Source organism: Siniperca chuatsi, linkage group LG7 (assembly GCF_020085105.1).
Source record: "Siniperca chuatsi isolate FFG_IHB_CAS linkage group LG7, ASM2008510v1, whole genome shotgun sequence".
NCBI lineage: Eukaryota > Metazoa > Chordata > Actinopteri > Centrarchiformes > Sinipercidae > Siniperca > Siniperca chuatsi.
Window position 1 is genome coordinate 17,183,790 of NC_058048.1, and position 21,841 is coordinate 17,205,630.

At 39.3% G+C, this 21,841-nt stretch overlaps 1 protein-coding gene across 7 annotated transcripts in view; it reads right to left on the reverse strand.

The window, feature by feature from the left end:
• Window positions 1-21,841, reverse strand: part of grik4 (glutamate receptor, ionotropic, kainate 4) — a 317,151-nt gene that overhangs the window by 275,465 nt on the left and 19,845 nt on the right. For 4 of the 7 annotated variants that reach the window (XM_044203355.1, XM_044203349.1, XM_044203350.1 and 1 more), the window contains one exon: window positions 19,554-21,083. The gene's annotated coding sequence lies outside the window, so the exon portion shown is untranslated. Of the gene's footprint in view, window positions 1-15,756; window positions 15,917-17,249; window positions 17,339-19,553; window positions 21,084-21,841 lie in introns of those variants that run through there. The other 3 variants (XM_044203352.1, XM_044203351.1, XM_044203354.1) reach the window with 3 other exon arrangements.

Below are 21,841 nucleotides of genomic sequence, written 5' to 3' on the forward strand. Positions count from 1 at the left end.
AATGTCTAAGTTTGAATCTGATCCAAATCTTACCCTAGCCTAGCGATTATTTTGCAGATAAACCTAGTAACCCCCGCCCCCTAAAGAAAAAGAAAAAAGAACAAAGAGTCGTCTTCTGAACGGCTCTCGGAAAGGAACGGAGCCATAAGATCCGGTTAACTTCAAAGAGCTGCAATTCCCAGCAAATCACTAGTGAATGGAAATGTCTATTTATAAGTTGAATATCTATTAGAAAAAATGCCAACATCGTGTGGGTGTGGGGTTTTTTTGGAGCCTGGGGGTAAGTGGTGGGTGTGAGAAAGAAAAAGAATGTAAGCATGTGCCAAGGACTGGCATTTAATCAACTGCCACACATCAATTAAGATACAAAAATACCAAAACAACAAGCTTTGGTGATGTACATGCATTGACATTAAAGTAGTACAGCTTTTGCCTTTGATGTAACCATGGTAATTTGCAACAATAAAAAGCATGACTACTATCAGACTAAGGCCACATAATGCACGCATTTACAAAGAAAAGACATTCAGTCAAAAACAGCAGAGGCAAAACAGGTGATAGAAGCAGAGGATGAATGTGTTGTTACACTGCCAGTGATGTGGCCTTTAATATATCCAGTCCACTGCCTGTATAGACGCAATCAGCAGTGGCTCAAAGCATCCTGCAAAGACATCAGGGTTCACTAATCTCCATCTGCAGCAGCATCCTCCTCCTCTTCTTCATCTGCTCCTCTAATCGATACCACAGCACACACCAGGTTCGAAGAGGCTGCTAGTCCACTGATCCCAATCTCAGCCCTTCAGCAGATAAGGCCGATACAGGAAGGACAGTACAATAATTGCCTGCAACAAACTCGTCAGCTTTCAACACTTTTCTCCCAGCTCAACTCATTAGGCTAATTAAGACGGTAATAGGGAGAAGAGAAGATCTGAGGAAACCTGCTAAGTCTAGTGAAACTAGACCTACTCTGAGCCTAGAAAAGACCAGATAAAATGCCACTGGACACCATTTGTTTACGAATATCTTTCTCTGTCACACAGACACCCCTCAGCCTCCAATCTGCCACTCTCTCCTGCATGTGTCTTTTTTGTCTCAGCTACTTAATCACCACAGGTGTTTCAGATGGTAAACCTAATGCTAGTGCTCAGCGGAGGAGGCATTCTCTCTTGGAAGGATGAAATTACAAAATATAGCAACAACTTGCATTTCTGGAGGAGAAGAAGCAGGTGTTTTCAGTGGGTGATAAAGCTAGCACAGTGACATTTGTAGCCTTGTAACTTGTGCAGAAGGCAGGTATCTGACCTGAGTATTGCTCAAAGCTGATGTGAATGGCGCAAGGGCAAACTGTGATAGGGAATAGAGGTATATTGTCGACCAGCAAGAGTAAAGAGTCGCCTCTCTCTAAACACCCATATAATCAAGCTAAAACAAGATGTAATTCTGCACTTGCCACATTGCATCTGCCCACTTTTTACAAATGACTCATTGAAGAGGGAAAAAGAAGAGATAGGGGGAAGGTAGTGAGGGGTGAAAAGAGATAATGACATTTTATAAGAACACAAAGTAGAACTAAGACTGAAGGTGTTTGGCAGTTTAGAACAAATTTGGAAGGGATTTACCTAAAAATAGTGTGTGATGTCAGCTGTGTCATCTAGGTAAATGTAAGTATCGGTATCAGATAAAGAGCTCTGATCAGGATCGGGCCAAAAGAACTTGATCTGGACACCCCAATAATGCTGGTCAGCTGATTTCTAGATCAGGTTGTTGGTGTGATAACATAATTACTCTCATTTGTGCATTGTTGGCAAGACAAACTGAAGAGATAAAATGCCTCACTGATGTGTGAGCGAAGCGTAATTTAACTAGTTGACCTTTGTGAGTAGTTGAGCTCCATTGAGTCATTCTCATATGGCTGCTGAATGCTGTGGCTGTAATGCTCATTATACTGTGGAAAACAAAAAACTGTTAAAATGAAATGTCAATGAAAACTAAAGAGACAACTTTGCGATTATTTCACCATTACCACTTCAAATGAAGGATAGTCTGTGAACAGTGTACTTTTTCCATCTCCATAAAGTGCCTCACACATTGTCACAATTGTCCAGTATTTAAATCAGCCTACATATGGTTAAGGCTGGAAGTCCTGTCACTGGGCTTAGGACAATTACGTGCTGAACATTTGACTGACAATAGAAAGGGGGTACAAGGAGATCAACAAGGTGTGAAGCCCAGTGAGCAGTGAGTAGAGATGAAAGTTCTTGGTGAAATTTGTGGTTTGGGAAAAGATTAGGCCTGGAATTGTACCTGTCAGCTTATCCACTCGTCTTCTTTTTTGTTCAACTTAGGTATTTAAAAAAAATTAAAAATAACACCTTTAACTCCGTCACTGCTCCTACAACTCCTGCCATCTGTGTACTTAGATAAGGATGTTGTGTCTTGGAATGATAATTTGACTGAATTTTTGTATAAGATTCTCTTTCTCTCCTCCCTTTCAAGTCCTGCACATGGCTTGGACTAACCTAAAAATCAGTCATCAGTCAGCAGCTTTCACATTTCCACAGGCATTTGGCACAGGGAACTATGTGAAACTTTTGTCAAACTGTTGATGTTTTTTCTTCTTTTTTTTTTTTTAACTAATGTATCACAATGTAACTCCTAAAGTAGAAACATGATGACTAATCTGCAACTATTACGAACTGAACCCTTAATATTAATGAGCCCAGTTTAAATATTGTCTTTAGGAAACTGCTTTAAAATATTACACAAATCGAAAATGTGTTGTACACTTTAGGGTTGAGTGATGTTTTCATTGAAACGCTAATCAACGTGTGGCAGACATCATTGATGTGAGGGACATCATAACGAGAGCATTTGTTTTCCCCTTACCAATTAATTTTTGACTTTACTTGACTGTACCTAAGGTCTGTAAATGAGACAATACAGTTTTCTGACATAAAACACACAAAAAAAGAATTTGGTTTAATCATCTACATTTGTGCCTACATTAAAATCATGTCCAAATCAAGGTGTCATTGTAAATCTTAATAAACCATAATACCTAAGTAATTAACTGTGTAAATCACATAACATAACCATGCCATATTTTACACTGTAATGTTGTCTTCATGTAATTTTGAAAATAACTTTGAAATGAATGAGTCCAATAAGCCATTGAGCTGACAAGTACACAGTGTAGAATCCCTTTTTGCAACACTACACTATTCTTAATGTAATAGTGATGACTTAATGCAGGCTATAGAAAAAAAATTATCCATGCATTCATGAATTTCATGCTTGAACAGGTCAGAAAAGATGGTTGTGTAATAAAGAAGGATCTCGTGCAGCAGAGGAGGAAAGTGAATGTGCGTGTGTGTGTGTGTGTGGGTTGGAGGTGTGGACTGGGCACGCATACTGTGGGCTAAATAAAAAGCTTCAGGCAGCAAGACTCCAATTTTCCAGTCTCCTCCCCTTGCAGGTTACATACTGTGATCAGCATGAGCATATAGGTAATTATAAGCAATCTGTTCTGCACCTTTTTCTCTCTCCCCACATCTCTGACATGCATGAAATATAGAGCTGTAGTAATCCAGACAGGTAGTGCAGAAAGGGCAATTAAAAAAAAATCTTTTGAATGGATATGCACTCATAGATGTACGTAGGTGAGTTCTTTTAGTTGTATGGTTATGCAGCATTTGCAAGGGTCTCTCTGAATGTGTTGATACATTAAGACATAGATTTGTAGCACATCTAGCACATTATTTTATGTATAGTTTATGTTGCTATACACTATACACTAGCAATTAACCTCCCTTGTAAATACATTTATAGGAAAACTGATGCAAAGACGCTTACACTCATAAATAAATGGGTCAGTCAGCCATTGGGCACCATTAAGCCAAGTGTGGCTGACCATTGCTTGATTTACTGGCTCTTCAGCCTAGTGAATCAATGATTTCAACCGGCACTCTGTCTCCTTAATTTTTACCTCTGCCTCTTCCGTTCTTCTTCCACAAGCAAAACACACACAGGCTGTCAACGCCAAAGCACGGCGAGGCAAAACTTTGCAGCACAGTGCCAGTTTTTTCCTCAGACATAGCCTATTTTCATTGGTATTCCAAGCATACAATCAGACTGTTCAGTCAGATTCACAGTGGCATGAGAATGGTTGGCTAGTTTGTTTTGTTCATCTCTTCACATTGAGTTCAAATACAGACTACTATCTATTTCTTTGCTGTCACATACTGCACAGAACATTTGTGCAAGTCTGTGGTTAAGTGACTGTCAGCTGTAGTGCTTGCAGTGTGTTCATGTGCAACTGTTAACAGAAGACATGAGGTGACCTGAGCTGATGCATCAGTTCAGCTTGGTGTGTCTGAGCTCTAAAAAATAAACACTTTGATGCTAAGTAGTTTAAAAATTCCAAAATTATTATTTTTTCTACATATGACAAATAAAAAATATCTAATTACGTTAACTGTTTTCAAGCTCTGGCACGACCAGTGCAAAATGTATGTTTTCAAATAAGTTAGTTTGTCAGTTTGTAAGTCAACCAACCCCTAGTTCTGCCTTTCCAGCCTGTACATTTTTGCATGACTTGACATGCAAAAATGGCTTTGCTATTTTGGGGCCTTTTTGATCTCACTCTATTTAATATAATTTTTCTGGAAATCTGATAGCCTAGAAACTATCAGAGAAGGGCATACAGTGACTTCTCTTCACACCTTTTACACAGGAGCATCGCCTCAGTTCATATCTGTGCGATTCATATATTGAAAATGAAGTGAGAATAGAGTTTTGAGTTCAACCGAGCTCATCATATCTAAAATAACACCCATACTGTCATCTGCTGTGCTCATCAGAATGGAATGAGTTCACAGATTACACACAATCCTAGGGCGTTCGATTCGAGTTCGAGTCTCTCTTCTCCGTTCCAAATCTCTCCAGTAACTCTGTAACCCCTGAGGAGGCTACCATCTGAATACTGATGTATTCATTCTCCCAGTCTGAACACAGTGAAGAGCCATAATCCCAAGGCCCTTGCGCAAGGACGTCCTCCTTGAACCATAATCACCCTTACATCTCTTATCAGCCCCAGCCTGGAGAACATGATTAAAAAGTGGCCAGGACATACTGCCTCTGCACCTGGGATGTGACTAGTTCCCTCTGCCGCATGTCAATCAAGCTGAGAGGTGCAGATGTGGCTGACTCACGACCCCCACTAGCCAATTAGAATGACTGGAATGCCACATAGCATATGCTGTACATTAAGGGGTCTCAAAGAGCTACAAGTGTATTTTGATGAGAACTGTGGGGAGAGAGACAGCTCTGCAGCTCTACAAGACTGAGTGATGACAAGGAGAAAGGAAGAGTCAGTGGCAACTGATCTGTAGCAGTCTGGGGCAAACCACTGAAACTCAAATCTCCCATAAAGAGAGACGGATTAGTCAGGAGAGTTGAAAGAAAAAAGCAGGAAGAAGAAAAGCAAAAGTGGAAGAAGCAGGTTGGAAGGTCCTGGAAGCAGGCTACAGAAAGAAAAAGCTAGGTGCAGCTGACTCTACCATGCAAGCAGATAAATCTAGCCCCAGGGACCTTTCTCAGGTCCATAGTCACTGAGTGTTTCTCCTGAGAGACAGGCGGGACTACAGACGCTGAAACTGTCCCAGAGTGAAAATGGTTACTACTGGTTGGTTCCCATGGCTAATCAGAATGAAGAAGAAGCGAAATGTGACAGAAAGGGGAGCATGGCAAGGAATGAGCATGCAGAAGAATGAGAGGTTGTGGTCTTGAGCATACAGGTTGCACTTAAGAACCACAATCCATAGAAATATGAAGTCTACTACTACTCACAGATTGTCTTGTGGCCAAGTGAAGGCGAGCAGAGTACTAATTTTCATCTTAAAGAACTGGAGAGGGAATAAGAGCTGGACAGGCAATGATAGGAAAGGCACAATATTAAGCAGATAGCTCGTTTCTTGCCTGCAGCACTATAAAATGCCCATTAGCAAATGATTCAAAAGAGAATATTGATGTTTGATAAAATTCACATTCACAAATCAAAGTGAAGTGCAAGGCTGCCAGCCGAGCTGGCTGGCATACAGGCCAGCATGGGGGAATTGGGAAGGCACGGAGGGCTGGTTCACAAGATGGGGAGCTTTAGGAGTGATGTACCAGGATCAATTCTAACAATGTTCATTTTCTGCACGCACCAATGGGAGAAGTAGCCAAACACAGATAGATTAATATGATAGTCTTCAGGGCTGAGACCTGGAGTGAGATGTCTGAGTTTTAGATGAATAAATCAGGGTTCAACAGGGTTAGCGGTTATTAAATACCAACAAAAGCTAAAGTTAATTGTCATGTTTAATCTTTATAAATAAATTAATCAGAACAAGGACACAGTGTGTCATAGATGCAAAGCAACAAATATTATTGCATATCAAAAATGGTATGATGATAAAATGGTCCTTCTCCCCAGAGATGGACTCCTTAACTGTGAGTGAGTGAGTGATAAATTATCATAAACTTTGTCTTTACCAGCCGCCATTTTCTCGTGAGTAGGGATGGGGGGTGTCGTTAGGATTTTATTGATACTACTATTCTTATTGGTTATTTTTCATTACTAAATAATTGCTTTTTTAAAATTATTTAAAAATAATAATAAATTCATAAAAAGGATGAGAACTGAATATTTTGTTTCTAGAGCAGCAACAGTAAAGATTTCAAATCAGCGAAGTCACTATATAAACTCAATAATGTCCCACTGAAAACAAATCTAAAATGTCAGTAAATAAATCATATTCCTGACATCAAAATACTGCGTGATGTCTGTCTTCATTCTTTCTAAACATCAGTCAGTATCAGTCCCTCCTCCTGTCCTCTGTCCTCCTCCCTCTGCTGCTGGGATTCACTGCAGGTACGTTACTGCTGGTAGAGAGGACGCACTGGTCTGTCTCAGCCAGCAGTAAGTTTGCAAGAATTTGCCAAATTTTAAGATCAAATTCATGGCAAACTAAGGTAAACAGTTAGACTACATAGACAGCTTCGTTTTAGCTTGTTTGTAACAATTTGCTATTAGCCGAGCTGAGCTCTGTAAATATTCATGTAATGCCAAATTTCACCATTTTACCGACCACATGCATCTCACATTATATCTGTATAGTGACTTTGTAACCAGTCCATGGAAGTTATCACACGTGTGTAACAAAGGAAAATTTATGTATTCTCTTAATCAGCTATAGATACACACATACATGGGTGACAAATTAGGGAAGAACATGAAATGCCTCAGTAAGGTGTTGGACCACCACAAGCCTTCGGAACAGCTTCACTTATCCTTGGTCTAAATTATTCAAGTCTCAGAAACTCTTCTGGAGGGATGAACGCCATTCGTCCAAAAGATACTCCTTCATTTGGTGTTTTAATGATGGTGGTGGAGAGCGCTGTCTCTACATCAGTCTAAAATCTCCCTCAGGTGTTCAATTGGGTTGATATCTGGTGACTGCCAAGGCTGTAGCAACGATCATTGACATCATCCTGTGAGATCAGTAGACTCAATCACTTTCTGGTCTGGTCCCAAACATTTCCCCAAACTTGCCATGTTGGAAGTGTGTTTTGAGCCCATTTATCTAGTGTTTTTGCATTGCTTGTTGTTTGTGGCTGTTAAATCAGGAATGAAAATATCTGTATGCTGCAACTTGCTGCAGGTTCTTTAAAAACTGTGTTATTTTACAGTGGCTGACCATACACAGCCTGTACTACTGCTGCTGCTACTGAGTTAGTTTAAATTATCTTGAAGCCACTGGATCCTCATTATAAAAAGTTCTGCTGTCTATCTCCAACTGACTAAATTCACAGCTCTATATGTTAAAGAAAATCCTGCCCCGGCATAATCTGCTGAAAGAAAATAATGTTTTACGAAGGACTATAAAGTAATTTAAATAACTAGGAAACAAGTGGAGAAAAAAGAATCATGTAAAGGTTTTTGGGACATCATGTCAGTATATTTCTACTCTTTTGCACTATTTCCTAAACTAACTAAACAATAGCCACAGTCTGACAATATGACAGGGCCTAATTGCACTTTGTTCCTGTATTGATGGATTCGTCAATTTACTTACATTTTAGGGCTCATCAACAGAATGACACAAAATGGTAGGTAGGGACTGGCTGCTATGGCAACAAGTATCGTGCAGTCAGGATAGTGCTGGATAAAAGCTATGGAAAGTTCTTTCCTGTTCACACTAAATTATACTCCCCATAGACATTACAAAATGTGGTCCAAATGCGGCTTCGTGGGAGACAGTGTGATATCAAAAAGCAGACTATCATGCAAATTATACCGCACTGTATTGATCTCAAAAACAAATCCCTGGCAGTTCAAGCCATCTGTGAAATTAGAGGTTAATCATGGATGATTACCTTGAGAAAAAAAGTGGGCAAGATCTGTCCAGTCCACTTGCATATCATGTATTAGTTTACAACTTAAATGTGTTATTGGTTTGCAGTGGTGAAAATCTAACCTCCCTTGAAGCATAATAATAAGGGCAAGGCTACAGCAAGACCATTTATCTGTGTCAACATAGAGCAAAGGGAGATTACACATCTCTCCCTTCCTTATGCTTTAGCCTGAGACTCAGGCCATTTCAGAGTCCATTATACAGGGCGTCTTTGAAATCCACCCTGAGTTACACTGACCTAAAGGGCTTTGTGAGTCTACGTGAATGAATGGCTGCCAACTTCGTGACTTAAGGAACCAGCTTTAGTTTACCTTTGAAGAAAACAATCAATATGTCCTCTCATTTGTACACTGCATGCCACTAAGTGGCACATTAAGAGGAGACTGAGGGTGCATAAAACAAACTTGTCTTAACCTAAACTTAAGTTCATGTCCATTAAGTAATTCAAAGTATTTATTGTATGTGTTACATGCGTATTAATGACATGCTTAATACTGCACCTTATTACACTGCTTAATCGTATTATATTTAAAGTTCCCCTCCAGACACGTTTTAAAGTATGTAAAAATACTTTTTATTTAACAAAATATTTTGTTTAATATGTTTATCCCACATCAAAAGTTTTTTAAAAAATCTGAAAAGGGTCAGAAAACATATCTACTCCTTCTCCTTCATTGAGAAATTCTGGATCTCTGAATACCCGCCCACCACCACTGCATGTTAGGTTGACCAGTAACGGTGAGAGCATGGATGTGGGTGAGAGACATACATCCATGGTGAGAGAGCAGTGCATGTCAAGATAGCTAGAGTTATAGGAAACATCAGAGAGACTCAGCCGTACATGTCTGAGCCTCAGTCAGACCCAGATGAGGAGTCTGTTGTGCACCAAAATCGGCGAGTAGTAAACGTATCAGAATGGTAAGTGTAGTTAGCATCTTTTATTTGTTTATGTTGTTAGTTAGCTTGTAACTGGCAGTGGCTGACACGGTGTTATTGGTTGTGAAACATACAATATCTGCAACAATGTTACAGTGTGTTGACATTGTTATTGCTTAACGTTAGTAGATAGTTGAAGGAAGCTCCAGGGTCCGGTTTACATCCAAAAACTGCACACTCTACCATGTTTGCTGTCAAAACTTTCACTATGCTAATTTAGTGCAAACTCTCGCTCTCTCCGCTCTGGCTGGAGGTTTCTTTGCCGGTGGCATTGCAATTGGCTTTCGAATTGGTGACATCCCAAATCTAGCTTGTCTGGAGTATGTTTGAATCAATTTGATTTGGAAGTATTAATATCATCCCTACCGTACAATGAAGTAAAGCTAGCTTGCTATTAGGCTTGGGCGGTATCTATTTTTTCATACCTTCATGCCATTTCACCGAGTATCTGAGTATTTGTGTAAACATTTTTTTTTTATGTAAAAGCTGAGCTGCTGTTGATAGAAATCATTGTAGCATACCATGTGTTTCAGTGTTTTAACTGGTGCATCTTTTCTAGCCTTTACAGCACTGGTTTAGCAGCACAGAATCATCTCACATGACGCTACTCAACCAATCAAACGTGTGCATTGTGACTTGACTCAGTGAGTGAAATACTCACAGAGCATGTGTGACAGCGGAGACGAGATGAAAGACAGAGAAATAAGCAAGTCAGAGAAGTAATTTCACATGTCGTGCTCTAAAATGAGAAAAGTAGACAGCAAAAACAGAGCTTTTAAACAAGAAATGGACCGACTCTTACATGTTTAATCTTCCCACAGACAGTTCAAAACCAGTATGTCTCATATGTTCTGAGACCGTGGCAATTATTAAAAGTGGCAATGTGAAGCGCCAACCCCGTTACGAGACAAAGCACAGAGCATCTTTTGAGCAAATATACCGACTCAAATCCGAAATGAGCACAGAAAATAAAAAACAATCTAAGAGCCAATATGATCGATCCACCAGAAAGAGGAGCGTCGGTGTATCTTTATACCAACAGAGACTGAGAGTCTGTGTCACTACTTCGCTGGTAGTGTAGGGAAGGAACGCATATATCCATGGTGTGTCCATCTAGGTTTTCTCTTTTCTCTTGACCACTGGTAGGTCAGAATCCCTGCAGAGGCTTTATCTATGGCAGCCTGCCTTGCACATATTCTCCCTCTCGTTCATCACTGTCTAAACAGTTGACAAGTAGTGCAGTGGATATGGATCATCTTACACGGTCAGATGAACCACTCCCAAAGGCATACTGTGCACACATACAGAGGCATACTGTCATAAGAAAAATGAGGAAAGACATAAAGCCATGAGGAATCACATACATACTGTAGGTCAGTGATTCTCAACAACCAGGTCATGACCCGGTACTGGTCTGTGCTGTGCTTGCAACTGGGCTGCAAAGATGTTATGCGACAAAAGTAGACAACTTCTGCAAAAACTACAACTCTGCAGGCTGTTCAGATCTCATCTCCAAGGTTATACGTTTTTAGAATGCGGTCCCTGTCGTCACTCCCTTTCCTTCTGTTACATTTTGAAAACTGCTAAAGTGTATCTGAAAGAGGGTCTTGTGTGTAGTCTTACGTTGTCAAATGTCTTGTGCAAATGCCCCCTGAAGTACACCAGCATCCGGGTGAATGACATGTCTTTACCTTGCATCGTCGCTCGTTGCTGCATACATGCTTCAAAGGCTAAAGGATGGATGTACGGTAGCTGGTTAACCTTCACAACTTTGGGGAGTTGGGCTCCCATGTCCAATCCATCAATTGATCAAGAGTGCAATGAGACCATGAATCTTACTTCACTTTTCTTGTCAGCACATTGCAAATGGCCCTTGCAGACGTAATATCATGTTTGCTCAGCCTGGCACTGAACAGAAAACTCTATTTTGCTTTCCACTTCTGTAACCTTTTTGTCTTTTGAGTGGACTTTATTTACTCTTAGGTCTGACATTCTAGCAATCTTTCTATTGGATGGATGCAGACAAACAGACCAACAGAGAGACTGGCTAACTATTAATGACTATTTACTTGAAACCTTTGCTGTGTGCTTAAAACTGAGTTGAGAAAATACACTGCCCGGCTACTTCATTAGGTACACCTATACAATCTAATGCAATCCAGTACGACAGCTCTGCAACATATTCTACCTTTACCAAGCTTATAATAGCCATTTTTCTTAAAACTTTCCAAGAGGCGTTAATTCAACTGTGTTTATTACTGAAGTCATAGTTAGTGTTGTACTGGACAGCATTATATTGAAATGTGTTTCTAATATCCTCCCCACTCATGTTTGTAAATGGGGTGGGAAAAAACACCTCTCAATATAATATAGTCCAGTTCAGTAACACTGCAGACTATAACCTCAATAATAAACATAGTTAAATTAATACCTCTCTGACTCTTATTATCTTTGTAAAAGGTAGAATTTATGGCTGTGCTATTGTATTGGATCAAATAAAAAATTTCAGGTATACTTAATAAAGTGGCCATTCAGTGTATATTGTACATTATTTGAAAATTTTAATAAAGAAGCTAAGGACATGGGAGAAAACTAGATCATTACTGCCTGCACAGAAAACAACAAGTTGGGATTATCTACAAATCTAAATGGTTCTATGGAGTAAAAATAAAGAATAATAGGTATTTAAGATCTTGGATGAGAAATCTGAAATTCCAAGATTTTACAGGAGCTAGGCTTACTTATACTGACAAACTGTTTACTCTTCTTTTGTTATTTATTATTTTTTTTTAAATGTCATCGATCATGGCCATTTTTGCTTTGCATTAAAATCTCCCTACACAGCCATTCACAGCATGTTGTGAGACACATATTTAAAAGTTTCATTGCTCTTTCCTGCTTCTTCAGTTTGAAATTGAATACAGAGGAATACTACATTACATGCATTGCAGAATGTAACTCGGTATGAACTGACTTTGATCCCTGCAAAGGTACATACAAATTGGGCTTTCCTGCAGTGTCTTAGCAGCAAGATTTTTCTCAAACTGTGTTTTATTTTTGCAAAACACAGGTAGCATTATTATTGCAACAGTGAACTTTAGTTTTGACTGAATATGAATCCGTTTGACTGAATGTGAATCAATTTTGACTTTCTGGATTTTGTTTTACTGTAACTAAAATCAATGCTGACCTATGGGAGCTTGGATGACAAAGTGGTATCTCCTCATTCATCTCAGTCAAAATGTTGTGCACACAAAATGCCAGAGGCAGTGAGAAATAACAACTCTAACAATATGCTCCACAGTGGAAGGTAAATCTGAAGGTCTGAAGCTTGGTTTAAAAAAACAGTAACATAGTTGGAACGACTGTTGTGCAGACACAACATCAATGCCACTACTTGTGGCAATGATCTTATCCCATAGGTGGGTAAGCTACAACAGATAACCATTACAAAGGGATAGCCTCTAAAGTTAAAATTTGAAAGACTACAGCTAGTTAGAATTAGGAATAACTAGACCTCTTGGCACCTGTGCAATTGTATAGTCAGGTCAACTTTGGATGCTTGATTTGTCTTCACTAAACAGGCACTGACTGTGACAGAGACTGACAGAGATCAATGACATCATTAATTAGCCACCTCTAACATGATCTTTTCTCTTTAAGTTGACAAAGCAAAATAAGTACTTATAACTTAGTACTTATTATAAGTAGTACACTTATAAGTGTATTCAAAAAGTTATTGGAGGCAAAAAAAACAACAACAACTATATTTTACTTTGAAATACATTTTATTGCATAAAGCTAATCTGGTTAACAATGGTGTCATCTTCCTTTGCCAGACTTAGAAGAATGGCTTAAACAAAGCTGCCACGAAAATGACAACAAGCGTGGGTGAGACTGACAAAGTTATACGGGTAAGTCAACTTATTTAAATAACAACTCTTAAAATGGCATATTTCTTTGATGGTTGTTAAAGACACTAAGTTAACTGCTTTGAGAAACCGCTACCACAGCTTGTGTGTCGAGTTAACAATGAGGTTAGGGCAAAACAAAACAAAATACTCCCCCATCAAACAGAACTTTAGTAAACATCTGTGGATCTACGCCAGCCAACACTTCACTGCAGCCCTCCAAGGATGTGCCCTAAACACTCAACCTTGAAGACTGTCCGGTAATGTATAGTATGAGTGGAAATCAGGAAGGTGGAGAGGCATACCTTAGTGTCATCAGGATGCTGTGTTTATCATGTACAGGGCACTGTTAGTGTAACCTTGAGCAAACAACTCCACCAGCTATATTAGCACAATGAATATGTTAAATGTGGCCTATGGAAGCAAGGATGAACACACAAAATAGCCTCAGTTTTAAAAAATTCCATATTTAATGTGTGCTGAGCATGTGTGTGAGCATTCAGCCATTAGTGTGAGCATGCTGCAGTGACGGCTGGCTAAATGAAGTAAGGCAGATGCAGAGCACGACGGCGCTGTTCCTTCCCACTCACAGGAAAAGAGACTCTGTTAAGGACTAGTGATTGTCACTCTGTCTCTCACTGCGAGGCAGAGAGCAGCTGATGATAATTAACCTTCAACACAAATCAGCCAAGACTTCAGAAAGCAATGTCACCGAAACCCTGAGAGCCGGACCATGTATTCACTCATGTAACACACCTATAAGGGAATGTAAAACAAACATTTCTCTGGCGCCAAAGAAACAGCACAAAGCTAAAATGAAACCAATGCTGTTACAGTAGAGAAAAGATATTTGAACATATATTGAGTTGATAAGGTCTGTACAGAACATAGGAGTGACCACAGGAGAGAAAAACAGAATCTGTATTCTGACTTACTACATAAAAGGCACAAGATGGTACTGAACTTGTCTTCTTATTTTGGGTTATCTGAGTGCACAAGATATATTTGCCTAATTTTGTTTGACATATTCTTATGCTTAATAAAGCTTCTACTCGTCATAGCGTTTTCAGCAAGCCTCGAACTAACTTTGCCAAACTGTCACAATTAGTTAAGTGCACCTAAATGAAGTGACTTAATTAATTTGTACAACTGAGATATATTTAGTTCAGTGAAGCATCCATTATAAGCCTCACTAAAGGTAGAAAAAACACAGGCTGCATTTCTTGCTAAAGCAGAGAATTTAAGGTGCCACCTAAGGACAGCAATCTAATGGTTTTAAACACTGTACATATTGACTCTGACCAGGGTGAGAACAGAAATACCACAAGACAACATACACAGCCAATTAAATTGCTATAAGAATTACAAATCTCTCATCAGATGTCAAATTTGCTTCATCTTTCTAACCTTTCATCAGAACTGTGGTTCAGATGTGTGGATGTGTTTATCTGCTAGATAACTTGAATAAATTTATCTATCAGGCTCCTGTTTCTGCAAATGAGGTGTTCACGCTTCCTTTTTAAGTGCCACTACCTTAATTATCATTATTTGTTTTGCTTGTAATCATGAAACCTTTAACAAATAATTAGTGGTAGAAGGCATTTGAATTACCATAATCATAAATATTCATCATTATAAAATTCTGTGTACAATCTTAAATTAGGGATTTCCAGAGACGATCTGCAATATCAGTATTGTGGCCAATCGAGGCAATTTATTTTTGAATGGCTGGTATATATATTTTTAGTTTAATATAAAACAATAAAGTATACAGTATTTATAGTGTGATCTACTTCCAGTAATCCAGAAGTTGGCAAATAGCAGTCTGTGGGCCAAATCTGGTTCCTGACATAGCTGTAAATATATGCATATTAAAGGAACTATACATCTAAGCTGGATAATGTGTGGGCTATTTCCAAGTGAATTAAAAATAATAATATTCAGACAAACAAAATAAATAAAAAACAAAGATCTGTCTCTCCACTGCAACAATAAACCAGCAACGGCCCCCAGTGTACTGAAAAACTGGCCTTTGGTTGAACCCAATTGACAACTACTGCCCCAGGTTCGCCAGCTGTCAACAATGCCCCATTGTGCTCTGTTAAAACAGAGGAACTGTTTTATAACACACAGCACTGCAAACGAGTGAACTCTGGAGCACACAAACAAATAAATAGCAGCCAGTGAGTGAAGTGAAGTGAGAAGCAGCACTCCACCCTTCTCAGAAATGGAGCCATGAAATTCATAAACAGGCACAGGAGCACACAAAAATTACATTTGCACCAAATTACAATCGGGCAATTTAACAGTATTTGCACCTCCACCAAGGGCAGCACAAAAGACAGAGCCATAAAGCTTTACTAGTGCCACTAAATACAGAAATCTGGTATTTTGCGTGAAAATACAGAAGTGGAATTCCCATGGCCTGAACATCTGTGAGAGAGAGACTTTACCTGCAGGCCCCTCCTCTGTTAACTGAACCCCCATCTTGCTTGAGAACAGGTCTGCTGCTAGTCTGGGACTTGGACTAGCCCTGTCTGTGCTGTCCCGATGTTGAAGTGAGCTACGTCAAGCTGTGCTGAGCTGCTGCTCCTTCCACTCTTTTACAATAATCTATTAAAAGCAAATGAAACATTTTCTAACATCTGTCATAGGTGGATGATTTGTTAAAAGTAACATCAACAGAATTAATTTAAAAACCATCGTAGCCACTACCTGTCTGCAGCAAGTCAAGTCATTTTTACTTATACAACTAAAAAAATCACAAATTTCCCTTCAAGGCCTTTCGATAGAAAGCAGTATAAATACATGGTGTTATTTTTAGGTCTATCTAGGGCTGGGCAATAACGCAATATTATTGTTTATTATATGTGTATAATCAAATAATGTGATCATGTTACAAATTTCTGCTGTTTAAATGAATGATTCCACGCAATTTGTAGTTGAAAATTAACAAAAATTAGTTGAAGAATTTGAAGATTTAGTTTTACATATAAAGACTTATGTAATGCAGTGAAATATAGTTCATTGCATTAAAATAATAATAATAATAATAGTGTATTAATTTATTCATTCTAAGTAATCACAAGTAAGTGTATTCATTCTAATTCATCTAACCAAGATAATGTAGTTATCTAGTCAGAATTAGCTACATAGTGGCCACATTAGTGGCTCATGTCAACACTTTTTTTTTTTATTCCACAGTGAATGCTGTTAAATAATAAAGCTTGCTAGCTTTTAAATTCAGCCCAAGAAATATTTTTGTGGACAGAAAAGTCTTACAATGTCGTTAAAACAGTGGTATGATGTTAAAAATTGCCAAACTACTTGTGGTTTTCTTATAGTTTGTCCTGTTGGTTACTGACCTTTGAGAAAAATAGTTAGTTAGTTAGATGCCTAACTTGGCTAGAATGTAGCTTAGCTAGCTGACGTTAATGTTATGGCGGTTTGAGCATAGACTGTATAAAATAGGGTTTGAAACCAAACCTGGACCTAGGTAGCGTTAGCTAAGTTAGCTCATGTCAACAATATTATTCAACAGTGAACGTTGTTGGCTAGTTAACGTGATGTTAACATTCACTTTTAAATTCAGCCTGCATAATATGTTTTGTTCCAACTGGATAGACAATATCTTCAAACCAATAACCGTAAAAGTCCAACACCTGTGTTTTTTTTTTAAGTTTGTCCTGTAACTTACTTACCTTTGAGATAAAATAGTTAGTGCTTACGTTAGTTAACGTTATTTCTGTCTGAAATGTAGCCTTAGCTAACGCTAATGAACTCATCAATCCATTAAATAGGACTACAAACAGACACTCTGACCCACTAAAATTAACTGTTGGTTACAAGCTCAACCTTTAACCTGCAGGTGACTAAGAGAAATACATAACTACATTGCTGGATTAATCTTGAACACATGCAGGAAACTAAATTAAAGCTAACATACCTTAATTAACTTTGACCATTTTTCAGTCTTTCAGTAACGTTAGCTGACATAACAACAGTCGTTTTTACTGAACTGGCAGCAGTGAGAACACACTCTCATGCTGTGTTCAATGAACCTGGGAAAAACCGCCGCTACAATTCACTCTGCCAGCTCAAGTAGAAAGAACTATACCACAAGCCTAACTGATTGTACATTTTATATTCATTATCTTCCTCAGTAAATCCAGTAATATGGCTGAAGTGTTCTTGATTCATTTCAGAGTGGTTTGAGCCGCCTTTATTTGCTCCATGTTAGCTTATACATAAAAAGACAAAATGGACTCTCATTCATGCAGAGTGTAAAAGTGCATTCTTGACCTTGATAAAAAAATGATCTTAACTCAAGGTCAATTTACTAGCTTTTTCTGGAGCTTTCAACCGCATCTCACGGTCTTCATCAGTGGATGAAGTTTGGTCAGCTGTCATGGAGTTGTAATCTCAGTTGTCATCTCACAAAACTAGTTTTAATAGCTGTTTTAAATTTTAACTATCTGGCAGCACAAACCTGTAATTTGTGTAAATGACTGTCCAATAACACTGAATTATTCTTAATTTGATCATCATAATGACTAATCCCCACATGCGGGTACTTCTGGCTCTCCAAACTCTCTCTGCTTTGGAACAAAAAAAAAATCTGCTAGAGCTGGATTTGCACGACAATAAATTGTTGATGTGCGCCCAATTCATAACTACATATAGCCAATCCAAGATTATTACCATTCCCAATTACTGAGCTGTCAAACTATAAGTGTTCCTTTGAGGTATCAGCTGTAGCACTTGGCATCAAATACTGTGTGAACTTGGATTGCCAAGCTGCAGATAAACTTATAAACATGAAACTGATTCTGTAGAGCAAATGTCTGACTTATAACTAGACAGCCAGCAAAGCGGTTTGTGTTTATGGATGCAGCATTTATTCATTTTGGGATCAACACAAAGTACTTGAGCTTGCAGAAATGCTAGCATCAGCTGGCACCAGTGTAGCGCTAACAGGTGGTTACCATGCAGTTGCCAATAAAGTTCTAAGCAATTTTGCTGGAAAATGGGGAATAAGCAAAGTACAGATAAGTTATTTTACACAAGAAAAGACAAATTATTAACAAATATTGCTCAGTGGGAATAACATTTAACCAGGGGTGTAGAGGAAGCCAAAGCCACATAAAAACATCACATTTATATTTGGAAAACAGAAAATGTCTTTGAGTCTTATTTGTTGTTCATTTATGGTAGGCTATATGTCACATTAACAAGCATAATCAAACCGTCAAGTGTATGCAGATGAACTCCTTAATGGACAGAAGCATTTGATTAAAATATAGTTGCTGTTTTTATTCATGGTTATAACCATTTACTGCCTGTGGTCAAAAGCTACCCACATTTTAATTTACCACTGTATCACCTCTCAGTACATTATTTCTTTGAGACGATAAACAAAAAAGGGGTTTCGACTATAATGCTATAAAAAAATTAATAAATGACAGCAAAATCTGTGGATGCCACGAGTGGAGCCAAAACAGACACTCAATTGAACCACAAGGTGGTGCCAAAAATGAGCTCGTGTGTTTCCCCAACCACCCTCTCTCACTAAATCTCATTAGGCTACAACATCACGTTCAATCATTCCTTCTTTGTTTCCTTTTAATAATAATAATAAAAATCTTATGAGTAAAAGTCCAAACTCCAAGTGTGTAAGGAGTGTTAAATCAGCACTTAAACGGCTATCAGCATTAATGAATTTACGCTTGATCTGTATCACTCCACTTGAAGTGAATACTTTATCACCGTAAGCGCCCTATCATCCGTCACGACTGAACCGTCCTCGGCCTCTGCCTCCTACCAATTAACGATTTGTGAACCCACATTGAGAGTCTGATCCGTGGTCTCCAACCAGTGCTGCACAAGGACAGTTTCCATTCAGCCCAACATGCAACAATTAGGCTACAGCAGGAGTTTACCAACGCAGCTGGCACATAAAACCAGAAAAATGCGAGAAAAATCTGGCTGGTCGAGTATTTGGAGTCAGAATCAGACAGGCTAAAACATAATTTCATTTACATCCATATGATGGATAATCAATGTCTCAACTTCTGCTGCACAATGAAGCAGCCTATTACAGCCTAATATTGGGCTACAAAGTCGGTTTAGTCAGTCATTGACGCAGCTTATATCTTTATCAAACTGGCATTAAACCATTTACGCATTCTTACTGTTTTGCATGTGATGCTCTGTAATGCATATTTTGACTTTAAAAACTTCATTGTCTTACCTGGTTATCCGTGTGCTCCCTCTTGTCCAGGTTGAAAATAAATTCTCAGTTAGTTTGGCTCAGGTTGTGTGTGTGTGTGTGTCCGCTGCCCGCAGAAATACGTCGTTTTGCACAAAAAGCGTAATTGCAATGTAACTCAATCCCCCCCCCCTATAGTTCTCTGGGTCTTGTTCCGCGCTTCCCCCCACCACCGAGACCCGCTGGGCAGATAAAATGCGTTGCCGATAAGATCAACAGCAGTCCAGTTCAATGTGATCTTTAGATGGCCAGATCAGTTCCTGTTTTATGGGGCATTAGCGCGCCCGGTAAATAAAAAAACATCCACATCCAAAATAGTTGGAAAAATTATCCCTCCTCACTTTATCTCCCGCGGAAAAGCAGTCCTTTTCACAGAGTTTTATTTTCCCTGTTTAGTCTTCACCACTTACGTTGCCTTGAAATCTGATAGGCCTACTGAACTGGAAGGTCTATCTATTAGGTTTATTCTAACGATACCGGTGATGCTGCGTATCCTGCATCCCACTTATCAGGGAGCGCAAAGAAAAAGCCAGGCAGTGATCTCGCTTTGTGCCGTGCTCCTTCAAATAAACGGACCCGTGAAACACCTCCTTTACATCTTGTGTTGTAGATGTAGTCCCGCACAGTCGGCTGTATCCACTGCGGTCCGGTGGAAAGATGCAGAGCAGACTGAGGTGCAGGCGAAGTCTCGTCCCTACCTCTTGCGCGCACACACTCACAGTCAGAGGGTAATCTTTATTTATTTTTTTTTTTTCGTGCCTTCTTCACTCCGCGGCTGACCAGACGTGAGAAGGAAGACGCTCCTGACTCTCGATGCACTCCGGAGCTCGTCAGAGATGCGTTTCTTTAACATGTGAAAGCAGCCAGCGACTGAAAAGCTCATCTGACATGAAAGAAAACGGACATATTAACGGGAATAAGTCCGTCTTTTTCATGTGGCTGTATATTGGAAGGTCCAGTAGTGGTTAAAAAATATCATGTATCGTGCGGCAATGAAACCACCAAAGTAAAAACAATATGTGCAGGGAGGAGTTGTGTCATTGCATAATGTAAAGCACATCACTTTGGTGCAACTTGCTATAAATAAATGTGCCTACCTGTTTACAGCACCCTGGGGCAGGTTAAAATGTAAACACATTTTTCAGTATCTTTAACCCAATCCACTGGGAATGCAGCAGCAACATTTGGAGGGCACAGACAGAGCAGCAACAAGGTGCTCTCCCTCCTGAGCAAAAGCACAATACAACCCCTACAGAAGAGTTCCTACTGACCTTATCCAATCATCCAACAGCCTACAGCCTTGGCTTGCACTTTTACATCTGTCAAGATCTGTGGGGATTGAATGGGTGAACAATAAGGTCATACTGCTGCTCCGTCTTGCCCTTTGACTGGTTGTTGGTTAAGTATTTTCTTCACACGTTTCCTGCACTCATCAGAACTCCACACAGTGGTCACCAGCTCATTGTGCAGTGGGAGAAATGGTGAGCAGCAAGCTAGAGAGGGATGTCCATTCTGTAACACACAGATGAATCACGCGCTCAGTCGCAGTGGACTTGCATGTCTGTTTAAGCACCAAACACTTTAGTAGTAAGGTCAGGGTTGATGTAACTGCTCATGAGAGCTATGAGGGGACATCTGAGAATAATATCTTGACATTTTTATCCCAGCCCTCCACCCCACCCTCAACGCACCCAGCAATCATACCATATGTGTCATAACAGATGAGGGGCTGCTACTGAAGAGCAGCCCGTACACATGCAACCATATTGCTCAAAAGAGAATCTTGGGGAATCGAAGAATTGTGTCACGTAAAAGCGGATGGGAGGAAAATAAGTTGAGGGATGCTTTTCCCATGATAGCACACTGGGGATGTTTTCTTGTGCCATTGGTCTTGGATCATAACTACACAAGAGTTTTATTCCTTAGAAATCACCTGCAGTAGCAAAGTGTCCACAGGTGTGCTTAGATATAGCCTCAGGAATTACAGTGAATTAATGAATTATACTGTAATATGCACAAACACGGTAGCAGATTTGCCATTTCCTGAAGTGCATTATCACTAATGCAATTTGCATACCATACAGTCAGATGTGTTTAGTAATTTGTGATCCATTATTGATAAAAAACAAAATCAGCATGCGTCAAGAGGGATTCAATGAAACGGTACCATCATCAACATTCCATTATAGCAATATGTGGCCAGAATAGAAATGTATTGGCATATGTGTGTCTAATAATGCAGGCCGAGAATTGATGGCCCTGGGACAAAC